The sequence below is a fragment of the Engystomops pustulosus genome, chromosome 4 (genome assembly GCF_040894005.1).
Source record: "Engystomops pustulosus chromosome 4, aEngPut4.maternal, whole genome shotgun sequence".
Lineage (NCBI taxonomy): Eukaryota > Metazoa > Chordata > Amphibia > Anura > Leptodactylidae > Engystomops > Engystomops pustulosus.
In genome coordinates, this window is record NC_092414.1 from 189,601,435 (window position 1) to 189,614,320 (window position 12,886).

The following is a 12,886-nucleotide window of genomic DNA, read 5'->3' on the forward strand; positions in this document are numbered from 1 at the left end:
ACCAGATACATAGTGGAACTCGGCCCATCTGTCGCCGCCATGCTGGAGACCTGAAGTTGCAATCATAGCAGCGCAATATGAATGCCCCATACTGTCGCTCTTAATCATGGAAGTCGTCTCCATGGCTGCCTCCACATGTCGTCCCCTTATCAAAAGAGCTGTGTCAGGCTCATTTTTCGGGTGTTTCACCAGATACGTTATGAAACTTGGTCACTATGTCGCCACCATGCTGTGTTATCGACTAAATATACCGTCAACCTTTTGTTCACATAGGAAATCATTTCACCTCCTTTGGTGAAACCTGAGTCCATTTAGGGCAGTGGTGGCGAACCTATGGCACGGGTGCCAGAGGTGGCACTCTGAGCCATTTCTGTGGGCACTCAGACCATTGCTCCAGGACAGAGTTCACTAAACAGGACCAAATCCACCTGCAGTCCCAGGCAACTTAAGAGATGCTGTTTTAAAGCGACATCTCACTTTTCCTGCAGTTACAAACAGCAAATGAAAAGGTGTTGACAGAAGTGCAATGTCTTTGTAGGTCCTCCTGCTAGACCCACTATTCTTTCTCTACAGCGGTACCCTGGAGAGAAGCTACAACAAGGGTCTGCATCTTTGTTCCTTCTTTCAACTGTACTGGTGGCCTCAGGGGGTCAATACGATTGAAACATGAGGAAGAACAGTGGCAACAAGTTCCTTTTTAAAATGTCGTGTTGGCACTTCACGGTAAATAAGTGGATTTTGGTTGTAGTTTGGGCACTCAGTCTCTAGAAGGTTCGCCATCACTGATTTAGGGTATGTCGCCATGAGACTCTCTAGCCTGCCACTGCTGCCGCTGCCTCTGCATGCCGTACCCATAGTGTCAGGGTCAATTATTGGATGTTTTAGATGCTATCTAGCCTCATTCGGTCACTCTGTCATGGTCATGCTGTTGCCCATAATTTTGGCATAATGGTGCGATTAAGCAGCCTCAGAGGCATCCATGCATGCTGCCCCTGCTGTTTCCTGTCCATTTCCGTGGTGTTTCCATCGTTTTCTGAGGTTCCCAGGTGTTTGGCCAAGCTTCCCTGTGCAGAGCCTTGGTCCCCTTGAAAAATGCACAAGTCTACCATTGACTTCAATGGGGTTCGTTATTCGAGACGAGCACTCGAGCATCGGGAAAAGTTCATCTCAAATAACAAGCACCCAAGCATTTTAGTGCTCGCTCATCTCTAGTCTTGAACCCACAATCCCTGGCTTAGGAGGCCAGTGCCTTATCCATTAGGCCACTGGGGCTGAACGAAATATAGCTGAGCGCTTAGTTTTTTTTTCTTTTCCAAACAAATCAGTTACTACAATTTGATTTCTAAGAAATGTTCTTGTTTGCAAACTGCAAACTATCTGAAAAACATGGGTGCAGAAGACATGAAAGCAAAAGAACTTGGCACATTTCCCCAATGATCATGTTTTGATGCGATGGTGAACCATGAGAGACTTTCTTTGGCAATTGACAAAAATGGATGAAAAGAGGAAAACAATGCTCCAGGTGAGGCTCGAACTCACAACCTCGGCATTGCTCAACAGTTACTGCTTTATAAGTACCGCGCGCTGACCGATTGCGCCACTGGAGCTTTGATTGGTGTATGGTAGCTTGCCTTTATTGCGTCTGTTTCCGAAACCAGTAAACTATGGGAATGTTTGAAGTTAGGAGGCTCTTATAGTATTATACTTCAAGTCATGCATTTCCATTTTTTTATAAAATGAAGTCATACTCTCTACTTTGCTAGCAGGTTTTTTGTTGAAACTGAAATTCCAAATGTTCTCATGGTGTTATACGTTTACTAAGAATTTTGAACTCTAAATGTGTACCAATTAACAGAAGAATATAATCGTGTTTTATTAAATCAAAAGTCGCTATGCTTGCTACTCATTCAGTTGAAAACTTTTCTGTATCTGGATTGTGGTTCACTGTGAATGTGTTTGTGTTGCGGCATAAATGAATAGTAAATGAGTGTATTTTGATTTGACTGTATAACGGAAATGACTGACCCTTTCAAAGCAGTGGAAATGCATGGTGATTCTTGGGACTTAAAGTTGTCATTGTATGTTTAATGTGCTATCAGAATTCCCAAGATCTTTTTAACAAGCATATGGGACCATTAAGAAATGAAGAAGATGGTTGAGCACTTTAAATCTGGAAGTAAAATAGAGCATGTGTGTGTGCTTTGGTAATCAACAGCCTCAAACACCCCAGATGGGACTCGAACCCACAATCCCTGGCTTAGGAGGCCAGTGCCTTATCCATTAGGCCACTGGGGCTGAACAAAACATAGCTGAGCGCTAAGTTTTTTTTTCTTTTCCAAACAAATCAGTTACTACAATTTGATTTCTAAGAAATGTTCTTGTTTGCAAACTGCAAACTATCTGAAAAACATGGGTGCAGAAGCCAGAAGACATGAAAGCAAAAGAACTAGGCACGTTTCCCCAATGATCATGTTTTGATGCGATGGTGAACCATGAGAGACTTTCTTTGGCAATTGACAAAAACGGATGAAAAGAGGAAAACAATGCTCCAGGTGAGGCTCGAACTCACAACCTCGGCATTGCTCAACAGTTACTGCTTTATAAGTACCGCGCGCTAACCGATTGCGCCACTGGTGCCCTGCTTGGTGTCTGGAAGCTTGCCTTTTTTGCGTCTGCTTTCTAAACCAGTAAACTATGGGAATAGTATTTATTGTATATATTCACATAGTCCAAATTAAAAGCGCGCATATAGTAAAAACATAAAACGCCAAAACACCTCGCCCTCCTGATGCAGGATTAAGAGTACATCACGGACACGGCAACAGGACGAGGATTGTGCTTGAACCCAGTAAAGCAGGATGATTAGTGATGTAAGTTGTCGGGGATATCTTTTATTTCCAGTCTTTGAGAAGGTTGTGAGAGGCTCTAGTCGTTGATAACATTATAAGGAGTAGAGCACAAACTTTACAATTTTGACTGACCTTCTGGCTTATACGGGATTATGCCATGTTAGTGGCTCCTCAATGCTTTATATTTAGCTTTCCTCTTTTCCGGATACTATTTATTTTGTAAACTATGGGAATGTTTGTAGTTAGGAAGCTCATATAGTATTATAGTTCGACCCCTTCCTGTTCTGCATCAGAGATATCGGACGCTGAGTGCAGTGACTTGGCTCTCAGCGTCTGATATATTTGACGCAGAGCCAATGCCAGTTCAGCTCAAGATCTGAGCCGATCCTGCATCAGGAAACAAGGGGTGCCGGCTGTAACATATAGCCGACACCCCTATGCATGTGCCCAGGCTGACACTGCTTATACCCTGCAATACATCCGTAATGCAGAGTATTATCATAAACAAGGAATCAGATGATTGTTTGTTCATGTCCCATGGTGGAAACTGTAAAAAAAAATTAAAAAAAAAGGTTATTCAATAAAAAATAAAGAAATCAATATAAATGTCCTTAAGCCCCATAACATATAAAGAGACATATAACGCAAAAAAAAAGTCTAAATTATAAAACAAACCCCACATATATAGTATTACCGCATCCATAACAACACCTAGAATAAAACTAAATAATTACTGAACCCGCACGATAAACGCCGTTCAAAAAAACTGTTATAAACCCTACAAAAATTATGATTTTTACCTATTCAATTCCACAAAAAATGCTATAAAAAGTGATCAAAACACATATGTGCTCCAGAATGACACTGGTGGGATATGGGATACCAACACAAAATAGCCAAATCCCTCCAGCAATATGCACTAAATCTGTCCTGGCCACAGGGAAATAATAAACCAAAGCATAGGACCGGCCACTTAAAACTTAACTTTTACTAGTCAATTTAAAAACCACTTCTATCTGCATACATACTATAAATCACATAAATGCTTAAAAAAGGAGCAGTCTCACCAGGTGGAGTTTCGGGCTTCAGGATGGATATCCTTGAGAGACCTAAGGGGGGAATAAGTACTCTCCCTACACACTTAGTAGTCCCTACTGCCCCAAATGCTCATTTGGGGATACCAACCCCAAAATGGTAACACTGGAAAAAGCATCTCATCCCGCAAAAAAAATGCCGTCACATGGCCCCAATAACGCAAAAGCTAAAATGTTATAGCCTACAAAAGGGGCCAATGAGGAAACTAAAATCCTGGCAGCTGCAGGGCGCTCCTTCCCTTCTGTACCTCGTTTTGCGCCCCATAAAACAAGTAACGGCCACATGACGGGGGTCTCAGTACTCGGGAGAAATTGTAGAACAAATTATATGGTGGGTTTTCTCTTTTTATCTTTTAGAAATGTGTAAATTTTAGGGCTAAATAAACGTATAACCGACAAAATTTAACCATTCTAAATCATGATCATGTTTTGATGCGATGGTGAACCATGAGGAACTTTCTTTGGCACTTGACAAAAACGGATGAAAAGAGGAAAACAATGCTCCAGGTGAGGCCCAAACTCACAACCTCAGCATTGCTCAACAGTTACTGCTTTATAGGTACCGCACGCTGATCGATTGCGCCACAGAAGTGTCCAGGCTCCTTACCTCTGCTCGACCCACTACCTGTATCAGTGACCCCATCCTCATCTCGTACAGTCTCTCTCTCCAGCAGCCACTTCTCACCTCACTAAAATCTACAACCTCTTTCTCTTCTGGCACCATCCCCTCTTCTTTTAAGAATGTGGTTGTTACCCCACTAATAAGGAAACCTTTTCTGGTCCTTCCAGTGCTACTAACTACCGACCAGTTTCTAATCTAACTCAACTCTCTCCTCTACAATCTATTATTATAGCAGTAGCCAGGCTTGTCTTTCAGACCAAAGGTTACACGGATGCCTTCAGTTTGTCCCAATCACTGCACTGTTTGCTTCCGAATTCAGTTTAAAATAATATCATCTACATGTGCATGCTGCTACACTTCTCTATCTCTCATCTCAGTCTATTGCCCAACCCGTGCTCTTCGATCTGCCAGTGATATTAGATTTACCACAACCACAACTTTCCCCCGACTAACAGACTAATACCCAACCTCCAAAGTTTCAAATATGTTCTTAAAACCCATCTTTGAAAGCTATCACACTTGTTAACTCCATGAAATGGAGTTAACTATCTCTTTACTAATCCCTTTTATGTCCTCCTCCCGTCGGTTATCTGGCAAACACCAAATATATTACCAAGCTCCAGCCTTCTCTGCATTTATTTTCACCATCGAAATGTATATAAGATATGGGCTGATGGCTGGTTCAAGTACCAGAATTTTTATTAAATAATTTTATAATGTTTCCTTATAAAAAATGGCTGGACCATTATATGGTAAAATAAGGTCTAGTGGTTTGGCAGGTTTTATTGGCCATTGGATTGAAAACTGGCTGAAGGATTGTATCCAGAGAGTTGTGGTCAATGATTCCTACTCGGAATGGTCACCAGTTATGAGTGGTGTACCCCAGGGTTCTGTGCTTGGCCCACTACTATTTAATATATTTATTAATGATATAGAGGTAGGAATTAATAGCACTGTGTCTATTTTTGCAGATGACACCAAGCTGTGTAGTGTAGTACAGTCTTTGGAGGATGTTCATAGGCTGCAGGGTGACTTGGACAAACTGAATGTTTGGTCATCCACTTGGCAAATGTGGTTTAATGTGGATAAATGTAAGGTTATGCACCTGGGGGCCAATAATCCAAAGGCAAAATACACTCACCGGCCACTTTATTAGGTACACTGTCCAACTGCTCGTTAACACTTAATTTCTAATCAGCCAATCACATAGCGGCAACTCAGTGCATTTAGGCATGTAGACATGGTCAAGACAATCTCCTGCAGTTCAAACCGAGCATCAGTATGGGGAAGAAAGGTGATTTGAGTGCCTTTGAACGTGGCATGGTTGTTGGTGCCAGAAGAGCTGGTCTGAGTATTTCAGAGACTGCTGATCTACTGGGATTTTCACGCACAACCATCTCTAGGGTTTACAGAGAATGATCCGAAAAAGAAAAAACATCCAGTGAGCGGCAGTTCTGTGGGCGGAAATGCCTTGTTGATGCCAGAGGTCAGAGGAGAATGGGCAGACTGGTTCGAGCTGATAGAAAGGCAGCAGTGACTCAAATCGCCACCCGTTACAACCAAGGTAGGCAGAAGAGCATCTCTGAACGCACCGTACGTCGAACTTTGAGGCAGATGGGCTACAGCAGCAGAAGACCACACCGGGTGCCACTCCTTTCAGCTAAGAACAGGAAACTGAGGCTACAATTTGCACAAGCTCATTGAAATTGAACAGTAGAAGATTGGAAAAACGTTGCCTGGTCTGATGAGTCTCGATTTCTGCTGCAACATTCGGATGGTAGGGTCAGAATTTGGCGTCAACAACATGAAAGCATGGATCCATCCTGCCTTGTATCAACGGTTCAGGCTGGTGGTGGTGGTGTCATGGTGTGGGGAATATTTTCTTGGCACTCTTTGGGCCCCTTGGTACCAATTGAGCATCGTTGCAACGCCACAGCCTACCTGAGTATTGTTGCTGACCATGTCCATCCCTTTATGACCACAATGTACCCTGTAACATCTGATGGCTACTTTCAGCAGGATAATGCGCCATGTCATAAAGCTGGAATCATCTCAGACTGGTTTCTTGAACATGACAATGAGGTCACTGTACTCAAATGGCCTCCACAGTCACCAGATCTCAATCCAATAGAGCATCTTTGGGATGTGGTGGAACGCATCATGGATGTGCAGCCGACAAATCTGCGGCAACTGTGTCATGCCATCATGTCAATATGGACTAAAATCTCTGAGGAATGCTTCCAGCACCTTGTTGAATCTATGCCATGAAGAATTGAGGCAGTTCTGAAGGCAAAAGGGGGTCCAATCCGTTACTAGCATGGTGTACCTAATAAAGTGGCCGGTGAGTGTATGTCCTTGGGGGAGTAAATCTGGGAGAGTCCCTTGTTGAGAAAGACCTAGGGGTACTAGTAGATCATAAATTGAATAACAGCATGCAATGTCAAGCAGCTGCCTCTAAAGCTAGTAGGATCTTGTCATGTATCAAAAGTGGTATGGACTCTCGTGATAGGGATGTAATATTACCACTGTACAAGGCATTGGTTCGGCCTCACCTGGAATATGCTGTCCAGTTCTGGGCACCGGTCCATAAAAAGGATGCTCTGGAGCTGGAGAGGGTTCAACGTAGAGCCACAAAAATGATAAGGGGTATTGAGGGTCTTAGTTATGAGGAAAGATTAAAAACAACTAGATTTATTTAGTCTGGAAAAGAGACGACAACGAGGGGACATTCGCACGGTAGACACAGGAACATTCAGGTCTTTGGAGAAGGACTTGTAGCCTTGAGATTGCTCATGCTTCCTCACAATTTTGATTCTCAAGTCCTCAGACAGTTCTTTGGTCTCCTTTCTTTTTTCCATGCTCAATGTGTTGATTATTTTTTATTAAATTTTTTATGTGATGTAAAATGGTGTAAAAGTAGCTTTTCGGACATTTGGGCAAAATTTTTGGTTAAATATAATAACTGTTTTTATATTTTGAAATGTGGCGATACTTAACATGTTTGTGATTTTTATGTTTTATATCAGTTCTAGGAAATGGGGGTGATTAAAACTTTTAAGTTTTAAATTGCACTATGAAGTGCAATTTGTAACGCAGAAAACAAGCTGCCACAGAGCTTTTTATGTGTAAAATTAAAAAAAGTTATCGATTTTTGAAGGTGGGGAATGAGAAATGAAAATGAATTTTAAAAAAAAGGGCCAGGTCGTTAAGGGATTAAGCGTTTCAAATGGGTTAAAACAAAATGGAAGTGCCATTAAAAAAGTTTCGAATTTTGGAGGGGGAAAATACATTCGTTTAGGCCAAAAATGACTTTCATAATGAATTAAATGATGAAATGCTCTGCAAAGTTTATCTCCTGAGTGTACCCATAACCTATACATAGTGGTAAACTGATGTATGGGCACACGGCTAGACATGGAATGGAAGCAGCGCCATTCACAACAGATTTTTCTTGTCACATTTGTCACGGGTGCCCCTGCGACCCCTGTCTAGGGTTGCAGACGCACCCATGTACCTCTGTGTTGGCCGCTGCACCACTCACCTCTCCAGGTTCCAGCAGTGTCTCCCATGGCTCCTTGCACGCGCCCCCCCCCCCTCCCTCCCCTCCTAGGGCGTGCACGCCGGCTCTGTTAATTTTAAAGGGCCAGCGCACCGGTAATTGGCGCTGGCCTGCTGCCTTTCTTAATAAGTTCCCAGCCCCTTCCTGTGTTCCCTGCCAGATCTTTGTTCCTCACAGCCTTAGAAAAAGCTTGTTCCCATGTCCTTTGCATTTAGTGATTTCCCATTGTAACCCCGGTTCCGTTCCTGACTACGCTCCTCTGCTGCCTGCCTTGACCTGTTGCTACGTCCCCGACTCTGATCCCATGCTGCCCATCATGACTTCCTGCCTGTCCCGACTACGATTCTGCCTGACGTCTGTGTACCCTGCCTTGGCTGCCACTGCGGAACGACTTGGTGGTACCACACCACAGAAAGTCCAACCCGCTTTGCGGCGGGATCTGGTGAAAGCCGGTACCACTTAGACTCTGGTCCCATTTGTCGGCTTACGTCATCGTCTGCTGTGGTCCAGTGGTCCACTACCCCTGGAGCCTGAGAACATTGTACAGGCTATAAAAATTTTTATTTTTTTGGTAAGGAGAATAAAGCCTTATTATTTGCGAGATGCGATACAACCTTTTTAGAGGCATGACTATATTTTTCTGTTGACCAATCTGGTTGAGGGATTATTTTTTGTGAAAAGAGATGTTCTTTATTTTGTTAAATATTGACTTAGATTTATTGTACAGATTAATACGGAGAAAGTGATAGCAAATATGTACTTTTTTGTGTTTTTGTTTTATATACTTTATTTGGATTTTATATGCAATTGTGGTGATTAGGGTACTTTTATATTATTGATTTACCGCACATACTCAAGTATAAGCCGACCCGAATATAAGCAGAGGCCCCTAATGTTACCACTAAAAACTGGGAAAACCTATTGACTCGAGTATAAGCCGAGGATGGAAAATGCATTGGTCACAGCCTCCCCAGTATATAGCAGCCAGCATCCCCCACAGTATATAGCAGTCCCCACAGTATATAGCAGCCAGCATCCCCCACAGTATATAGCAACCAGCATCCCCCACAGTATATAGCAGCCAGCATCCCCCACAGTATATAGCAGCCAGCATCCCCCACAGTATATAGCAGCCAGCATCCCCCACAGTATATAGCAGCCAGCATCCCCCACAGTATATAGCAGCCAGCATCCCCCACAGTATATAGCAGCCAGCAACCCCCACATTATGTAGCAGCCAGCATCCCCCACATTATGTAGCAGCCAGCATCCCCCACAGTATATAGCAGCCAGCGCCCCCCCTCCCCACCCCCCAGTATATAGCAGCCAACTGACCCCAGTCCTGTTTTTGGTGGCTGAGTGAGTAGCACTTCTGCCTTGCAGCACTGGGGTCCTGGGTTCGAATCCCATTCAGGTCAACATCTGCAAAGAGTTTGTATGTTCTCTCCGTGTTTGCGTGGGTTTCCTTCGGGTACTCCGGTTTCCTCCCACACTGCAAAAACATTCTGTTAGGCTGTTTAGATTGTGAGCCCCATGGGGACAGGGACCAATTTGACATGCTTTGTGAAGCGCTGCATAATCTGTGTGCGCTATATAAATAAAGAATTATTATTATTTTTAAAAAAAACAAAGTTAAAACTTTTTAAATTATTATTATAAAAAAATGTTTTTATATTTTTTTATTTTTCCAGTCTTGAGCTTAAACAAGCGTTCATCCGATTGCTTGTTAAAGGCCTTGCACTGCAATACACTTGACGAAAATGAAGGTAGGTAAGATTTTTGTGGTCTGTATAAATAATTACAGGGTACATAGATCCCTCCAAGAGATGTCTCCACTCTTCCAGGGCTAAATTATGTGCCAAAAGTTCTTGATCACCAATAAAATAGTTTCTTTCTGCAGAGAAGTTTAGTGAAAAAGCCACAGGACAGGAATTTACCCTTAGCATTCTTTTGGAAAAGAAGAGCTCCAGCACCGATGGATGAGGAATCAACCTCCAGGTAGAATTATCGTGTGACATTGGGATGATACAGAACAGAGGCTAAAGTGAACGACTTTTTCAACTCAATTCTTTGCATTGACCCCCTTCTTATTGAGAGCAGAGATGGGGGCAGTGAGTGATGAGAAGTTTGGGATAAATTGCCTGTAGAAGTTCGCAAATCCCAAAAAACATTGGATAGCACAGAGAACCAGAGGACCAGGCCAATCCAAGACAGATTTTACTTTTATCTGGGTTCATTTGAAGACCCTTGTCAGACACAATATAACCAAGAAATGGCAGTGAATGGCAGGCATTTCTCTAATTTGGCATAAAGATTGTTTTCCCTGAGCCATGAAAATACTAGGAGACCATGCGCCGATGCGTCATCATATCGGGAGAGTAGATTAGGATGTATTCGAGATACACCACCACACAGATATTCAACACGTCACGGAAGATGTTGTTCACAAACTCTTGGAACACTGCTGGAGCATTATACAGACCAAAGGGGATCACCAGATACCTGTAGTGAATGCAAGTCTTCAACGCATGACCATCACGAGTACAGATCAAATTGTAGCCCCTCGAAGAGCCAACTTAGAGAAGACTTTAGCTCCACGGATCATATCAGAGATATGAAGAGTTCAGAGATAAGTGGCAAGGGATATTTGTTCTTGATGGTGATCTTATTCAAACCGCGGTAGTCTATACAAGGCGAAGAGATCCATTCTTCTTCAGTACAAAGAAAAACCCTGCTCTGGCTGGAATAGAAGACTTCTTTATAAACCCCCTCTCTAAATTCTCCTTAATATAGGCAGACATGCCGGAGTCGCGGGCAGAGACGGAGGATAAACCCGTCCACATGCCATAAGATCGGACAGTTATATGGACGATGTGGTGAAGACATCCTTCTTGCTGAAGACATCCGCATAGGCAGCATACTGTAGAGGCAGGTCAGATAGCAGCTCAGGGTTCACAGAACGGACAGGAAGGACCTTAGACATTCAGTTCCTTGGCAGCAAGTAGCCAATTTCAGGATTTCACCAGTGGTCCAATTGAAGACCGGGGAATGGCTTCAGAAGCGGGGGAGGCCCCCTAGATTTGTCTCTCCTATCAAACCTAGGAGCTGGAGTTTCCAGGCTTCATAGGACAGTTGTGCACTCTTGCCGCAGTACAGACACCAATTCTCAGTGCGGCAAAAACGCAATAAAACAAGTGTGCATATGCACACACTAGTTAAAGCAGGACCTTGAATGACATCATTCAAGGTCTCCCTGCAGGAGTCACTATAGCAGCTTTATTTCTATACAGAAATACAGCTCCTACAGGCTCCTGGAGTCGATTCCCGAGTCTGCTGCTATGTCGGAGTATATCCAAGAGAATCTACAGAGGGGGTTTATACGTAAATCCTCTTCCCCGGCCAGAGCAGGCTTCTACTTTGTGACCAAGATGGATGGGTCACTCTGTCCATGCATTGATTATCGTGGTCTTAATAAGGTCCTGGTTAACCCTTTCACAACCTGTAATAGCACATCACGGGTCGGCCGCGGATGCATGGAGAGGGCTCACGGGCTGAGCCCTCTCCATAGCCGGTAAGTGTTTACTGCATATCGCAGCAAAGACTTACCGGTAACACCCGCGTTTGGTGCTGGATAGAGTCTGAAAAATAGTAAAAGTAAAAATGTAAAAAAGTAAAAAAAAATAAAATAAAAAAAACCTAAAAATTGCAATCACCCCCCTTTTCCTAGAACTGCTATAAATAAACAGTGAAAATCACAAATCACAAAAATGCCCGATCAAAATATAATATCGGTTTTTCACTGCATTTAACCCTGTAACGGAAAATAGCGCCCAAATTAAAAAATGCCTCTTTTTTTGCCATTTTGAAAAATATACATAAAAAAAATCAATAAAAAGTGATCAAAAGGTTGTGCAGTCCTAAAAATGGTAGCATTGAAAGCTTAATCAGAAGTCGCAAAAAAAGACACCACCCACAGCTCTGTATACCACAGTATGAAAAAGTTAATAGCGCCAGAAGATGGCAAAATAAAAAAAAATAATTCTACACAAGATTTTAAATTTTTTAAAATGCATGAAAACATTATAAAACCTATACAACTTTGGTATCCCCGTGATCGCACCGACCCAAAGAATAAAGTAGTCCAGTCATTTGGGGCACACAGTGAAAGCCGTAAAATCCTAGCCCACAAGAACACGGCACAAATGTGGTTTTTCACAATTTTCACTGCATTTTGATTTTTTTTTCCCGCTTCCCAGTTCAAGACATGGAATAATAAATACCATCATTATGAAGTGCAATTTGTTACACAAAAAACAGCTCTGTACGTGTAGATTTTTGATTGTAGGGAGTGAAAAATGGAGATGAAAAAACAAAAAAGGGCGAGGTCCTTTGGTTGCCTTTGATCACGGAGCTCTTTGACCGCCTGCGTGGCTCCAAGGTCTTCTCCAAACTGGACCTTTTTGGGGCCTACAACCTCATCTGGATTCGCAAGGGGGACGAGTGGAAGGCGGCCTTTAACAATCGTGACCGACATTTCGGGTATTTGGTAATGCCTTTCGGACTGTGCAATGCGCCAGCTGTATTTCAAGAATTCGTCAACAATATTTATGTTTGTTGTACGCTATATGTTTCCTCTATCCAGATATGTATAGTTTTTGCATGGTAACATGAATGTTTTTTATTCGGTTGAACCGGATGCCGAACAGTGCATGATGGTTTAACAGAGTCACATACTGCCGAGGAAACAAAACCTCCAATATTT

At 42.8% G+C, this 12,886-nt stretch overlaps 2 non-coding genes across 2 annotated transcripts; both read right to left on the minus strand.

Moving 5' to 3' along the window:
* Positions 1-1,514: 1,514 nt before the first annotated feature.
* On the minus strand, positions 1,515-1,607 carry TRNAI-UAU (transfer RNA isoleucine (anticodon UAU)). Its single transcript is given in 2 exon segments — positions 1,515-1,550; positions 1,570-1,607. It is a non-coding gene; the product is annotated as a tRNA-Ile (tRNA).
* Positions 1,608-2,222: 615 nt separating this feature from the next.
* Positions 2,223-2,295, minus strand: TRNAR-CCU (transfer RNA arginine (anticodon CCU)). The gene has a single exon. It is a non-coding gene; the product is annotated as a tRNA-Arg (tRNA).
* Between the last annotated feature and the right edge of the window lie 10,591 nt (positions 2,296-12,886).